Source organism: Myotis yumanensis, unplaced genomic scaffold (genome assembly GCF_028538775.1).
Source record: "Myotis yumanensis isolate MYYU_CA2020_CCGP unplaced genomic scaffold, mMyoYum1.0.hap1 SCAF_12, whole genome shotgun sequence".
NCBI lineage: Eukaryota > Metazoa > Chordata > Mammalia > Chiroptera > Vespertilionidae > Myotis > Myotis yumanensis.
The window spans coordinates 52,117,156-52,134,042 of NW_027223763.1; the positions used below are offsets into that span (position 1 = coordinate 52,117,156).

General features: G+C 34.9%; 1 protein-coding gene across 25 annotated transcripts in view; it reads right to left on the reverse strand.

Annotated features, from left to right (window-relative positions):
• The window catches only part of PTPRD (protein tyrosine phosphatase receptor type D), a 2,083,672-nt gene that overhangs the window by 1,335,372 nt on the left and 731,413 nt on the right, over positions 1-16,887 (reverse strand). For all 25 annotated transcript variants that reach the window (XM_070431651.1, XM_070431673.1, XM_070431672.1 and 22 more), the window contains one exon: positions 2,690-2,731. The gene's annotated coding sequence lies outside the window, so the exon portion shown is untranslated. The remainder of the gene's footprint in view (positions 1-2,689; positions 2,732-16,887) is intronic.

Consider the following 16,887-nt stretch of genomic DNA (forward strand, 5'->3'; position numbering starts at 1 on the left):
TCAATCAATATTAATCCTCTAAAAATAACCTAAGTGCACCTTAAAATCTACACCTTCAAAAACAATGTGGGATGACTTCACTTCCCAATTTCAAAACTATACCTTTATTACCACCATCTCTGTTTTAGTTCAAACAATAGGTTCCTAACTGATTTCCCTACATTTATTCTTAAGATCTTCCCACCCTTATCCTCTGTATTTTACTAATATCTGCCCAGTTCATCATCAGCATCTTTTAAGAAGGCTGAAATGTCAACCACTCCAGGCAGCCAGATTGATTAAAATGACTTTTCTATATGACTCCTTCATTGGCACCTCTCCACTGAAGTATGTTACCACATTGTGTTAAAATTATGAGTTTAGGCATTTAGTTCTCTGCCAAATGTCTCCTCTCTTTTAAGACTAGAATTCCCTTGACAGCAGAGAACATATCTTTCTTCTTTGTACCTTTAGCACTTAATACGGTATATGACACATAATAATTTCTCAATAAGGAAACTGAATCAAACAACTGAACTAAATTAAGATATTTAGGGTATACTATGGAGTTGTGATTTTTCTAAGCCACCTACATTTTACAATGCAGTTTTCTATCTTTGAGCACACTAACAAGACCTAAAATTAAAGGAAAGACGTGCAAACACTTTCATACAACATGAAGATCCTGTGTATCACATGCAACTCTTAAAAAATAATTAAATATAACAATACTTAAGAAGTTTGCAACAACTCTTATTCCTCCCAAACAGTACTCACCTCAAAATAAATACAAATGTTATTGTATATGCTTATGTAATCTAAAACTTACGCATGTATATTAAAGTCATTCTCTTCTATTCAAATAATGATCAAGAGGATTACTGAGGTTAGTACCATATCAGAAATGGAAATAAATAAAATAATATTGTTTCTATGTTTAGTACATAACAGATATCAGAGGTACTCTGTGATAATTATATAATGTTAAGACCCTCACAAGCCCTGTGATAATTTCTAGAAAATTCACTTTGTATTTGAGGTAAGCTACTTATGACCGAATGGCCCTTCAGTCCCAGGAAAGCCCAATTTCAAAGCCATGATTCTCTTACTTCTCCACACTATGAGAACACCTAGTTTTCAGTTCATTGCCAGAAACATTGTTTTCTCAAAATATCAGGGAGAACAGCAGGCTCGAGGTTGCGGCTACACATCTATGGGAAACTAAGATTATTTGCCCTGTGCTATGTTTGATTTAGTTTCCTACCAAATGTCATGCTAAAGCCTTGACACAACAGAGATTTGTGCCTGGAGCCATCCATTCCCTGTCTGCCAGTGTACATCAGCTGGCATATTTTCTTTGGATACACTAAAGTCACACCAGTTTCAAAATAGGGACTGAAAATGACTAAAAGGAAAATTATATTAAAAAAATAGGATCAAGAAAGAATCTGGGAGTGTGTTTCAATTTTAACATCTCAGAATATGATCCATGTATGCATAAAGATATGCTTATAGAATACTTCATTTTTTCACGTAAGAGTAACATGGCAGAACACACACAGTATGTTTTGAGCCAAATTTCAATTATAATTATGTGTATGGAAGTATATTTCCCTAAATAGTATGTTTGCATAAAATAGAATAGGCATGAATTATTACTAATGATAGCATATATGTCCACATTTTTCTTATAACCATAAACCAACCCCCAATTTTTCCTTTCAATATATAATTACTGTGTCACGAAGAAAAATAAGAATACTGCTTCACCAGGACCCTGAATAGGATAAATGATCTAGCGCAGCTTTAAAGAAACTATACAGACATTTATGAAACTATCTGATACTTAAATACCTCCAGAGAAATGACATCAAACCTTATCCTAGAGATCACTTAAATTCCTTAAGTGTTAGCTAAGCATTTATTTATCTTGCTACTTCATCCATAGAAGAAGACTGGTTTTGATAGTTTCTATATGGAAAATTAATTTCATCAGTCTTTATTCTTCTCCACTACAGTCCCTAAGATATTAGTTCCTTTGGTCTTTACTCAGTTATTTTAAATAATTTTAAAGTAATTTCACTGTTTGGTTACTATAGTGGGGACACTTTGTACTTTTTATTCATCATATATATTTTCTTTCAGCACCCTATTAGGAATCAAGGTCACTATAAGTCATGATCTTTATAATGATCTCTGTTCACACTTTTTTTTTTACAATAGAACTCCATTTTGAAATCATGGGACCCCCCCCCCCCTCCCTTATCTTTCATGTAATGAATTTATATACTTCTTACTCAGCTGTGTTTGCTTATTTTCCTGTTTGTTTCCCTTTTCAAATTGATTTAGAACTTTAAAGTAATCTCACTGATTACCCAAACCCTAGACACTCCTAAGTAGTTCTTGACAGACAATTTAATTCACATATATCCTATTTCAATAATGCATCAACCATTTGAGAATAGGTTGTATCAAAATAGGTTGTATGAATTAAGGCTTTCTGTGCCCAGGCAAGAATATGCATTTGATAATCAGATTTTTGATTCTGATGTTTTCTCACTAGTATCATATGTTTTTCAGGTGTAAGCATGCATATCATTTATATGAATATGTACTATAACTCCATATGTGACAGTAATGTAATTATTACCATCAAGTTTTTACACTTTCCTCATGGAGAAACTTTCAAATATATTTAAAATGTGCATACCTTTGTCCAAGGCACATCCTGCTGTGGTCTCAGGACAGGAACCTAATGTAAGAAATAAATATACATTCTTATTAATATACTGAGTATAGTAAATAGATTGAGAAATACCAATACATGAAACTAAAACAAAAATGTGGTTTAAAGCTCAACCATTGCTCATGTGTATCTGCTCATTAACTTAAAACAGATGTTCTATCTTTTATCTTATTGGCTAAAGTTCATTAAGAAAAAAAGGACAGTCCTAGCTAGTGTGGCTCAATGGTTGAGCATCAACTCAGGAACCAAGAGATGGCAGTTCGATTCCTGGTCAGGGCACATGTCCAGGTTGCGGGCTCCATCCCCAGAAGGGGGCACTCAGGAAGCAGCCAATCGATGATGTTTCTCTCTCATAAATATTTCTATTTCTATATCCCTCTCCCATCCTCCCTCTATATAAATCATTTTTTAATGGAATAAAGGACAGGAGAAAATATTATGATATACTTCTTAATCTGAATCTCCAAATGAGCTCTATTCCTTTATGTCCTGAAATAAACTTTGTTTCCCCAGAAATTTAGAAACATATTCAGTTCTTCATACACAAAGGTCAATTTTAGTCAAAAACTCAGAAATCACTTTTCAAAAGTGCTACATGAATTATTATGATTCAAAACAGGAAGATGAAGAAGCAGGTTAAAGAGATTTTATGATAATAAAAGCCTTATGATATTTGTTCATCAAAAACATGGCAGTGGTTGCATACAAATTAAAGTTAACACAGTAATAGTATTTCAAATTTTCAGGCAGTGAAACTAGAATGTATGTGCAGATAATAGATTTAAACATGTTCAAATGAACTTCAGTACCTTAAAAATCAATACAAGTATAAAGAATCACTAAATCCCAGTATTTGTCATTTCTTTCTGGTTTAGCATTTTATCAGATGCAGTGCCACATTTCCAAATATGTTCACCTGCATAAAAAGCTCAGTTCTAAATCTAAGAACTCTCAGTGCGAATTTGATAACACAAATTACAAAAACTTCAATAATGGAGAATGAAAGAACCACTCACTTTGTTCATATTTTTTGGCATCCTCTCTGACTGAAATTTCCAGATGTCAGGAAAAATCAGAAGAAATAAACTTCTTTTCTGATCTCTACCCATAGTTTGGAAGAGAAGTTTTACCATGAAAGAGTACCCACAAAGTACAAATAAAAATGAATGTTTCGTCCATACTTCAGGTTCGCAAGCTCAAAGAACTTCAGCTGTAGACATCGCCTGAGTGGATAATCAAGTAAACCAGACTCGCACTATGAGTTTGGGGATTCTCATTGTTGTACCCACATGCCTGGAGAGTTCCCAGGGGTGGGCAAACTTTTTGACTCGAGGTCCACAATGGGTTCTTAAACTGGACCGGAGGGCCGGAACAAAAGCATGGATGGAGTGTTTGTGTGAACTAATATAAATTCAAAGTAAACATCATTACATAAAAGGGTACGGTCTTTTTTTTGTTTGTTTTATTCATTTCAAACGGGCCAGATCTGGCCCGCAGGCCGGATCTGGCCCGCAGGGCTGTCGTAGGCCATGGGGACACCAAGCCTCTGAGTGGCCCAGAATCCCCCCAGCCATTACAGTAGGTTACGTCAGAAATGCATTCCTATGGCGCGACATAATGTGATTTTCGCCGTAAGTGGGAACCCACCTACATCAGCACCTACGTCACTCACATGGAGCACACACACAGCAGTAATGAAGTGAAACAGTAAACAAAAATTAAAAGAAAGATAACAATTCCTGACCTTTACTTGTGGTAAATAAATAACACAAAACATAAAGCACATATGTACATATGTCAAAATGACGGAACTTTTTTTTTTTTTAATAAATGGGAGATGGTGACATAACCACGAAACGATGTACCCGCGTAACCCGAGGGCTGCCTGTACTAAAGCAGAGCAGGCGCATGTGTGGAAGCACACACACTGACTTAAGGAGTCTACACTACACTGCACACATTTATAGTAAATGTAAGCCAGATTATGTATTTTATGGCCCAAATTAGAATTTCATACTTTCTGGATTTAAATGTTAGCCCCTGGATTACTAGCTAACATGGATGCCAGAAAGGGGGTGGGGGATAAAAGATCAACCAAAGGACTTGTATGCACACATATGAGCATATGCCAGTGGACACAGGCAGTAGGGGAGTGAGGGCATGTGCTGGGGGTGGGAGCGGCCTGGGAGAGGTCAATGGGGAAAAAAAGGAGACTTATGTAATACTTTAAACAATAATTTAAATTTTAAAAACCTCTCTGAGTCTCAGTTTTTTGCTTATAATGAAATTATTGTAAAGATTAAATGCTTTAATAAATTAATTAGAACCCTTTCTGAAACATAGTAAGCAGCCAATAAATGTAAGCTATTAAAAACTATATTTGAAAAGTAAAAATAGTTCTTCAAAAATAGTATTCAGTAATTTGGATATTTAAACAAATCTTTTCATTGATATTTCTACTCCACTATTCATTTCCCAGTGTGAAAACTTTAGTTTATATTTCTTTTTATATTCACACAATACAGTTATGTGCAAAGTAATTGAGAAACACATGCATGGGTGACAAACTTTATTCATAAAAGAATCATCAGAAAAATTAATATAAAAGTGGCAGGAGTTTCATATTTATTTTATTTAGAATGAGGCACTTTCAATGTTATTTAATAGTTATAATTCTATGTTCTATGTTCTACTTGTGACTTGGCAAGACTAGAGCAACAACAATCTCATTTAATGAAGGCAGGCACCACAAGTTTTCCACAGGTTGAGCAGGAATCCAGGTGTCTAATACCCATGGGAGTAGAAGTACGGGATGAAGATAAAATACAAAGATCTAGATAGTCTGTTCTATTGCCAGGCTATGATTTATCACTGAAAGACATTGTATCAACCACATCTGAGTTGGACTTCACAGAGAAATCATCTCCAGCTTCTAAACTCTCCATTGCATTAGCCAATACGAATAGTCAGAGCTTCATACATAGGATTAAGTTTGCTTGCTCTGATTTTTTCTCTTAGGACCAAACACCCTTATAATGAGAAAAGTTGTAGAAAGAAAGGAAGGAGGAGATATACTTATTTTTAAAGATTGATTTAATTGAACTAAGCATAGGCTAGAATTAGGAGAAAAATGACTTGAGGAAAATATTATTATTATATAAATAACAACCAACACTAATAACAAAGGAAAAGAAAGAAAGGAAATGATCAACACCTGTAGCCTCAATAAGGAAAGTTCTAAATTTCAAATCTGAAAAGTGGGCAATATATTTGGTAAATTATTTTCTGGTCAGGAGCTATTTTATAGATCTTGGGTTATAGTAAAAAGGATTATGGTGGTGATCTGTCTACATTGTTCCATATTTTTAACTCAAGGATCTACCAGCTGTAATTACCCCTTCCCCCTTAAGAATCCCTTTATCACCACACACACTGACAGATAATATTTCAGTTGCTAGTAACCTACTTAGACATTGTCCATCTAATATTTAATGTGGCTATGTATTAAACCCAGGTTGACCAGATACTAGTTACCACGTTTTTTATACTACACAATCTAAACCCTATAGGTAATTATAATTCCACTTCTTTTCATTTTTAATTTTTTTTAAATTGATTTCAGAGAGAGAGATAGGAAGAGAGAGGGATAGAAAGATAAAAACATTGATGAGAGAGAAACATCATCAATTGGCTACCTCCTGCACTCCCCCTACTGGGGATCGGACCCACAACCCTGGCATGTGCTCTGACCAGGAATCAAACCAGTCACCTCTTGGTTCATGAATTAATGCTCAACCACTGAGCACACCAGCTGGGTTCTACTCCTTTTCTTAAATGTTTTCCAATGTCAGGAAGTATTTTAGTAAATTATCTTTTTGTAGTTTTACTCTTGTAAAGAGCAGTAACTTCAAAGCCAGACATTATCCTGTTTGAAGTAGTTATATTAAGTGACAGATTATTTGCCTTATCATTATACAAATTTAATAATTATTTTTAATTTACACCAAAGTAACAACTGAATTACTTTAAGCAAAACTAACATACATTTCTATTAAATACATAAAAATATAATAGTGCAGTGATTTGAACTAAAATTAATCCTTGGAAACAGTATATTCTCCACCCCAGGTCAAGTCTCCTTCCATCAGCACCACCACTTATTCCGCCTTTATCCTCTCCTACCTCCCCATCTCCCTTTCCCTCTGGTAATCACCATATTGTTGTCCATGAAGTGTGTTTTTTCTTCTTCTTAATCCTTTACCTTTTTTTCACCCAGACCCTTCACAGTTTCCCCTCTGATAGATGTCAGTCTGTTCTCTGTATCTATGAGTTTGTTTCTATTTTGTTTATTTTGTTCATAAAATTCCACATATACGCAAATCATATGTAATTTATCTTTCTCTGACTGGCTTAGTTCATTTAGCATAATACTCTCCAGGTCTATCTACAAATTCAATTAATTTTTTTTAAATAAATGAAATGTTACCATTTAATATAAAGCATAACTTTGCATTATTTTCATTTTTCTCCTTTGGGAATATCTCATTACGATCATGTTGCTCAGAATATTTAGCCTGTAAAGAATGAATGTTTCCTTGATATTGATTAAGTGGGATTTACAACCTAAAAAACATGCCATGTTTCAATTTGTTGATTGTCCTCAAGAATCTTTTCTAGAAAGGCCAGAAATCTGGGGGAGCGGGGAATTGATTCCTTAAACCCATTCATCCATTATAGTTGAATTGCTACAGCTAAAACAATGTATTGGCGACGGGAGGAGGGAAAGAATCGCAGTGTGTTGTTTATGTTATTATTGCTGTGATTCAGTTTAGAGCAAACGTGGAAATGGTCAAATAGCAATGCAATGCCCCAGGACCTACATATCCCTCCTGTGTTTTGAGCACAACAAGAGATGTTATTACAAAACTAGAATAAAGTCAACAGTCATTTCATTCATCTAATCACTATTCTATTTAAAATAAATTAAATGAATATCACAATGACATATGTCCCTATGCCCAATACGAATGCTTTAGAGTTGGTCAAGATTTTGTTTTTGTTTTTCTCCCACCTTAATAACTATTAGTCACCATGAAGAGACTATGCAGTATATCTATACTATCTCCAAATATATCAAAGTCAATAATTTTATATCATGCCTTATCTCTATTTCTTTAAAGATGCCAAGTAAAAATGTTGCTAATTGATGCATAAGTGCATGTATTTAGAAGCTGCATTAAAATTTTATTATCTATACCTTATTCATGTTGTAAAGTATACCATAGCTTTATGTCTCTAATGGCCAAAATTGGATCTATCCACTTCCTGACTGAAATGCAACTAACCGTATCACATATGTCACATTTGTAAGCATAAGCCATAGAGTTCACCATGGAAGCTGTTCTCCAACTACATCATTTTTCCCTGTCAAAGCTGTCAGGAGATCACAAGGATAGTGGCAGAGTGACTCCATATAACTTATTGAAATGTTAAGTCCTAAAGCAACTTACTTTTCAACCTATCTCAGAGGAAATTGTCACTCCATTTTCATTTCCCTACTGATGTCTGACCCAATTTAAGGAGCTAGTTCAATAGATATACTGTATTAGAATGAAGGGTTTTTTTTTTTTTTAGTATACAACTGAACTTAATAGAGTAAATACAGTTATTACTAAATTTAATTTTTGTGTCTATTAAATAACCAGATGTGCTTGTGAACATAAAGAATCAAAACAAATTCAGAATAATCAAGGTATGTAATATATTTTTCTCTCATTGAAAATAGTGATTATGTCCTAATAATTACTGCATAAATATAGAGGCATCAGGAATAGTGTACTGCACATAATATTTTATGGAGAAACCAGAAATTGTAATAGATTGGTGTTATGGGATGAATTCTGTCGTCCTCAAAATTCATATGTTGAAATTCCAGCCCCTAGGTACCTCACAATGTTACTGTACTTGGAGAGAGTCTTCTAATTCATACATTCACTAAACTTAAACAAGGACCTTTTTAACTCTGCTAAATTAATTCTAATTCATAAAGAAAATTACATTTGAGTTGGTTTAAATGACCAGAAACAATGTAAGTCTATTGATTTTTCAAGATGTAAAACAGAGAAAAAAATTAAATATTCTTGCTTCTAAAATGTATAAAAGATAATTAGGCTATAATTAGATCATTAGGGTGGATCCTAATTCATTGTGAATGGAGGACTCAAAGAGAAGATGGCCATCTACAAGCCACGGAGAGAGGCCCTCAGAAGAAACTAACCCTGCAAACACCTTTATTTTGGCCAGAATCAGGAGAAAGAAAAAATTTTCCCCGTTGTTTAAGCCTCCAGTCTATGGTACTCTATTATGCCAGATAAGAACACTAATATAATTAGTAATTTCCAAACTTTGAGTAGAGCTCTATGCAACCATGTTAAGAGGTAAATTTTATCTTCAGTGTTCTTCTATGTTTCATTTAATACTAATCTGCCTCTTTCATGGGCTTTCTGCATACCTAATGCTCTTGATGTTCTCAGGTTTTGAGGGGTTGTGCATCAATAGACATAGTTCCTTTTCCTGCTTCTATAAATGTACACTCAAAGAAATCCTGTCCTGACCTGAAGACACAGACTATCACAAAGACTGTAATTCCCGAGAACAGCTGGCCTATATCTGTATCTGAGGGTGTTTGTCAGAAAGAAAATCATACCTTTTTTAAATAAAGCAAGCCTTGTGTTATTTTGTGTTGACAGTCATGAGCAGGTGTGATGAAATTGCTATCTGCACTCATTACTGGTGGTAGTATAAAGTGGAAAGCATCTTGTCACCATGTATCAAACTCTTAAAAATATTTGCTCCCTTTCACCCAGTTATGGCACTTCTGGGAATCTCTTAAAGGGATATATCAACAGATGCTGTTAAACATTTATGTACTCTGATAATGTATTTCACTACTATTTGTACTAGCCTCTCTCCCCCCAAAAGGAAACATGCTAAATATCTATCTATCTATCTATCTATCTATCTACCTACCTACCTACCTACCTATCTAAGCCTAAGCAATCTAACAACTGAATGATTGGTCGACCAGTTACTATGACGCGCACTGACCACCAGGGGACAGACGCTCAATGCAGGAGCTGCCCTAGGTTGTCAGTGCGTTCCCACAACCAACCTCCTGTGGCCCCTCCCCACCACCCCAATCAACCCTGATTGCCAGCCAGGCTGAGGGACCCCACCCATGCATGAATTCGTGCACTGGGCCTCTAGTATCTTAATAATAGATGAGAGAAACTAGGTTTCTCCCACAGGTAAGGAAATATTGTGCTTTCATTTGTAACCATGTTTTCAAAGACAATTTAATTGCATGAGATTATTAAGAGAATTTTGAAATCTTAGGTGAAAAGATAAGGATATAATAGGATTCGATTGTATAAAATTCAACCCCCATAATCAGGAATTCCATTTGCTCTCCCAAGCTCCTTTCCCTCTCCGTCCCCCTAAAATAAATAATCTCTTTTTATAAGTCAGTAAAACACTCTGAATACCAAGAAACAGTCATGAGTCATAAGGTGTTTTTGGCAAAGTCCTTCACCATCTTGGAGAGGCAGGGAGAAAGAAAATTTCCACATTTACAATCTGTGAATACAACCTGGTAACTACTTAATTCTTTTACATTACAAATAATTGACAGTGCTGATATCCAATTACAACTTTCCTTTCTCCTTTGGAGGATCAACGAGTAGTATTCCTTTATTTCTTAAGAGAGGTATCACAAAATATCTTATGACATAGGACATAAAGACTATTTCATATTTTACTCTATCCCTTGTTATAAAGTATATATATTGTTTTATTGTAATGGAACAGGCTAAAACCTTATAATATAATTACCAAATGGAAGTTTAGCAAATCCTTACTTTCAGAAATGAAGAAAGCATTGTAAATGGCACATGGTCATGGATGTCAATTTCTCCTGCTGATGCACAATTCTCCCTAGGGCACTTAGAACATTTTACTGCCCAATTCTTTCTATAAACTCTGAACAAGTGTAAGCCCTTCTGGTGTATAGTAAATACAGAGAGAATCAGGAAAGAAAATATATGAAAATTATCTGGGTGGTAATCTCTGAGTACTGATTTTCTTCTCTATATTTTCTAATTATTTTCTTCCATGACCATGTATTTCCTTTACAAGTAAGAGCAACGTTTTATTCCAGAGAAGCAATGTGTTAATCTTCTCTTCTACCTATTCTGCAAACAGGAGAAATGGGCTAGAACCACTAAGATAAGTACACAACTATTCTGCATACGCATTAAGGCCTCTTTCTAAGCCATAGTGTTCTGAGTGACTTGTGTTGGCAGCACTATGGACATTAGGAGTCAGGAGTTGCAAGCTACAGTGCACACCCCGCTCCCCCCGGTTAGCAACTGTGACTCATCATGTGCTACTTGGCTCTCCAAGATCACTGAAACACTGGAAGACTGATTTCCATTCACCTCCAAATTCAAATTTTTCTAAATTTAGTCATTGGGGCAGGGAGAATATCAATACATTTATGCATTTCAGGAAACTGGCACCCTTTTAATTATCATTTTACTACTCAAACAATAATGTCCTGAAGGCTCAAATTCCTTATGGCACAGTGGATACAATGATGACGTGAGGTCAGCTAATAGGATTCAGGCACTAGTTCTCCCATTTATTAACCTGTGTTCTTGGGCAAATCACTTAGCGTCACTGGAGATGATGATTGTCTGAATAATCTCATTGTGGATATTTCTCAGTTCAAAGGTATTGTAAAGTGGTCTCTCTCTATATAGGTATTATTTCTATTTATCAGGCACTGATCCTTGTTTTGAAGGAGCCAATTATCAACCTAGGTGCAAAATTATACTTTTTTTTATCCTCACTCAAAGATATATGTTTACTGGTTTTAGAGAAAGGGGAAGAGAGAGAGAGAGAAAGAGAGGGAGAGAGAGAGAGAGAGAAACATCAATGTGAGAGAGGAACATTGATTGGTTGCCAGATTATACTTATGTGATTTAAGGACCCTAATAGGAGCCTTGAGGAGTTTATTAAAAACATATATGTAAACACTGAGCACTACAGTATGTCATACTCTTAACATGTATATTTTATTCAAGTTTTGTGAATATATTGTGAATCTGGCAAATCCCAAGGGTTAATTGTAATCCTCTTTCCCTGTCACATTTATGAAAGCACTTCATAAGTGTCTGACCTTCCAAAATTCAGAACCTAGAGCAACAGCAAACAAAATAATAGTGGAATTAATGAGGAGTGCTGCCATTCCACTGGGTTTGCACGTCATTATTCGGAATGTAGCAATAGCACTTTGCAAGGAGGCAGGATGGAGGAAGCAGGCCCCTCATTATTCCTGAGAGCTGGACTTGAGCACCAGTTTTGAGATTTGAATGCTCCATTATCATCAGTCAATACCTGGCAGTTATGGATCTGTCATCCTACTGGATCATCAGCTAATTACATTAATGATCAGATCTCATTTTCCTTTGTCTTTTTAATTTTAACCACAGAGAGTTTTGTCCGTGAAGGTCACTTGTTTAATGGTACTGCTAACACAGACACATCATCATTAATACTTTAGTTAAAATATTTCTCTGAAGCTGAAGGGCTGGTTCCTTGTGAATTTTAATCCATGTTTTCTTTGAGAAAAAAGATCAGGTCCTAAATTCCAGTTGTGTAGGAAATTCTCTGGCATTGAGAAAGTCATTTAACCCGTTTTGACCTCATTTTCTTTATTGTAGAATGAAATAATTAGCATTGCAATTAAGGATTCAGTCATCTTTAATATCTATTGTTCTATACCTAAACATATCTTTGAGAAGAAGAGTGGTAGATGGGAGGTTCACATAGCATCAAGACACTAGAATTTTCTAATTGATCTCCCGGTCTTCAATCCTAACCCCATCTAATCAATCTTCCATTTCCACTATAAGGAGATTATCCAAACAGTGGATTCTGTTTCTGCAATTCTCTTACATCCTAAAAGAGCTTCCCATCACCTTGTAAAATATGTAAAACTTGCTTTGGCATTTATAAAACAGGTAGTTCCTGCCTTGCTTAGCCATCTCATCTCACACCATTCACCCATATCACCCATCTGCCCCAGAACAAATGACTAGCTGTTCCCTGAATATGCTGTGTTCTCTTTTATTTCTGTGTTTTTCATATTCTACTTCATGTTCCTCATATTTCCCACATTCGGTTCCTTGTTTCTTGAATTCTCTTTTCCTGTTTCTCCTCCTGGTTAAGTTCCAACTCAGGCAAAGTCCCTTCGAACTCAGCTCCTACAATTCCCCTTTTCAGCTTCTTCCTGGGCTTAGTGATAGGCCCCTAGTATGTGTATCTCGTATTATGTCTTACATTCCTGTATCACAACCTTGCACTTCAGTTGTTGCTTTTAAGGTGTACCTCCTCCCAGACACTTGCTTGTTCTTAAACAGAAGGGACTTTCTTCTCGTTGTTTCTCATCTAACATCTAGCACAACGCCTGGCACATAACAGGCACTCAGACAACATTTGTTGAATAAGTGAAAAAGTATGCATATCTTTCATAGAATAACTCATTACTGGTTGCTATTTTTTGCAGGTGCAATAAGATATATCCAAAACATAATATCCCCTCTTTTTACCTTACAACAAAAAACTGAACATGCCAGCTTAATAACCCAATCAGCCATAACATGTTAGAACAGAGATGGTGACTTTCACTACACTTTTCCTTAGCCTTAAAATTACTTTTTTCAAAACCTTGCAAAGCACCATTTATATCCTCTTCTCAACCACTGCTCACTTACACTTCATAGCACACCAGACAGCGGGCTTATTTGTTAACTAGATAATAGCCAGCTAATTTTATTCACACATTTTCCAAATAGTCAGTACCTACTTTCTCCTATCCTCTGGGTTGAAAGGCATAAACTCAGGGAGTCAAGTTTCTATCCATCCTCTAAATTCCATTTTAAATTGAGCATTCCTGTGATGATAGTCTGGGCACCACTGAAGAGTAGTTGTATAAATACATACTTTGCCATATACAAGTTCACGTTTGAAATAGAGATGCTATCCTGGTTAACCTGCATTATAATACAAGCACTGGAACAGAAAGTGGGAAAACCAGATGCACTCCTATCTTCAGGTTTCAGATCTTCTATTAAAAAGGATATATATATATTTATAATTCTTATTTGTGAGGAGAAAAAAAAATCCCACAAAAGTCTGGAACCACTTTTCTCTAATATATCCTCAACACATATACAAATCTGCAAATACATATGTGTGTGCACACACACAGCTAAAGTTATAGTTTTCAAAGAATAATTATATATCCTAAAGATAAGTCTATAATTTTAGAAATGCCAATATTTTATGTTAATTTTAAAAAATGATCTTACTGTTCCTTATAAAATGTACTGTTACAAGTAAAATGTATACATTAAATTGTCTAAAAAAGAGAATTAGAGTACCACTGGAGGGAAAATAAGCAGCTGTTCAACACAATTAGCCAAACAGGTTTTGTGGCTGAGCTACTGTCTAAAATACCATCTGAATATTAGAAGGAAGATGTTAGAAAAGCCCAAACAAAAAGGATATCCCAAGAGCAGGAATAAGGGCTAGCTGTGATTCTTCAGTAAAGGACAATGGTGAGGTTGGAGGAAGAAAAGTAGATTAATTAGATCAAATTGACCAATATTAGTTGCCTGAATGAAGCATTATGTAAGGTCCTATGGAGTGCAGCTATATGGGAACATAACATATCAGTTAACATAACAAGCTTAAAGTACCAACCACTTGGTACAAAACCAAGAATATGCTCAACAGATGATAGAACTAGGTTAAAACTTTTGAAGTTTTTTTTTAATGAACGTTTAGCGTTTCTCAAAAGGACTATTCCTCTGTCCAATAGGTTTTTGCACACTTCCTTTTCCTAAGGTACTACTTCCTTCTGTTGTCTATTGACTAACTTCTGATCTTTGTCTCAACTTAGATATATTTCTTCAGAAATAACTTAAGATCTCAACTTAGATATATTACTTCAGAAATAATGTGTGTGTTTGTGTGTGTGTTCACATGCGAATGAACATGATTGTTTCTCAGTTATAAGATGTACTGCTATATATATATGTATATATATATATATATATATATATATACTAGAGGCCCAGTGCATGAATTCGTGCACACGTGGGGTTCGGCCGCCACCCCCCCCAATCAGGGCCGTTCAGACCAGGCCAGCCAGGGGGAGGGGGCATGGGAGGTGGGCCAGCTGGCCCTGACCCCTGGTCAAACTCCTGGTAGAACTCCCAGTCAAGGGGACAATTTGCATATTAGCCTTTTATTATATAGAATATATATACGTGTGTGTGTGTGTGTGTGTGTGTGTGTATGTATATATATATATATATATATATATGCCATTATGATATATTTTGGAGACATCATTAACATTACAATTTAAAAAGCAGATGAGATTCATATTTCAAAAAATGTCTAAGCCTTATGGGCCCATTGACTGAAGAAACACATTTGAATCTTGAAAAGATTATTGAAAAACAGAGACCTTTCAAAAATGATGTAAGTTACAAATTTATTAATTGAGAGAAGTGGAAAAACACATCTTTTTTGCAACTCTCCTTTAACACATGACATGATCTAGGTTGAGAGAAGTGAAGGAACTTGCTCAGGCTTACACAGATAAAGAGGCAGAATGAAAACTGGCCCCCTAAGTGCTGAACTCCCCATTCAGTACATGCTGTGTTTGGGGAAGAACTCTGCAATGAACATACATACTTCTGAGTTATTCATGGGGAAGATAAAAATAAGGACAAAATGGTTGACTCAGGAGTTTTACCTCCTTAATTGTACTATTCTATCATGTTTGCAGAGTGATTAAAAACTCCACTATTTAACAAGTAACTCTCAATATGAATTGTGAAATTGAATATTGAATACTAAATATGTTGAATACTCAGCAAATCCTTAAAATGAAAGGAATTTTATTTTGTAGTTGGTATATCTGCTTCTTTGGAACATTCCTTGTTTAATGCTATTTTTCTATTAAATAAATTATAAATATCTTGTGTTGGATTTGGTCTGAAATATCTTAGTAGAAGAGCCCAGAATATAGCCATGAAATTTAAGTACATGAAGATAAATAATCAAATTGTTATGGAACTTATTACACCTTTATATTTAACCTTTTTATTTAAATTCTTACCAGTTTATCTGGAATGATTTTCATTCTTTTAAGATAAAAAAATGGAATATTAAAAGCTTTCATGCAATGATAACTCTTAATGATTATATCTAAAAGTGCAGTTGTTCTAGATTATATATATATATATATATATATATATATATATATATATATATATTTTTATGTTAAAATTATCAGGGTGACATTGGTTAAAAATATTAATTATATAGGTTTCAAGTGTGCAATTCTATAATCATCTATATATTACATTGTGTGTTTACCTTCCTCAAATAATATTTTCTTGTGCATTTTAGAAGACATGCATTTTATATATCGGTTTAAGGTGTTTTTCTAAGTAAGCATATTATAGAGTGCAATGAAAAAATACATTTTCAATTTCTCTCTTGCATGAAATATCTGAGCTAATAATTTGACCTAGAAGGAGTAGACTCTCTCTTTTCATTAGACTTCGCCTTTCAACAGGGGCTTTGTTAGCCTACTGAGTCATGACGAGTAATCCTTTATATGCGAGGCTACACTGTGCTGCCTGATGAACTAACAAATTAAAATGTAATGTGAAACAATGACACTGGGAATATAAAGGAATAGCCACTTTTGTGGGAAGAAATACATAATGAAGCCAATATGTACGTTTTAATTATAATCTTATCAACTGATAATATGGTTTGAGGAATCTAAGGGAAGCATAATAAAGAGCACAAGAAAGCTATCTCATACCCCTACCTTCTGCCCCTCACCCTCCACCCTCCACCCTCCACCCTCCACCCTCCCAAAGCCTTGTTTTACTATATCTTGCCAAGAATTAGGAAGCAATCAAGTGATTTTTCACCAACTTCATCTCAAGCTCAGTTAATTATTTGTCTGTTTGTTTTGTGTGTTTTTTTTTCTTAAACTTGGTTTGCTCAAG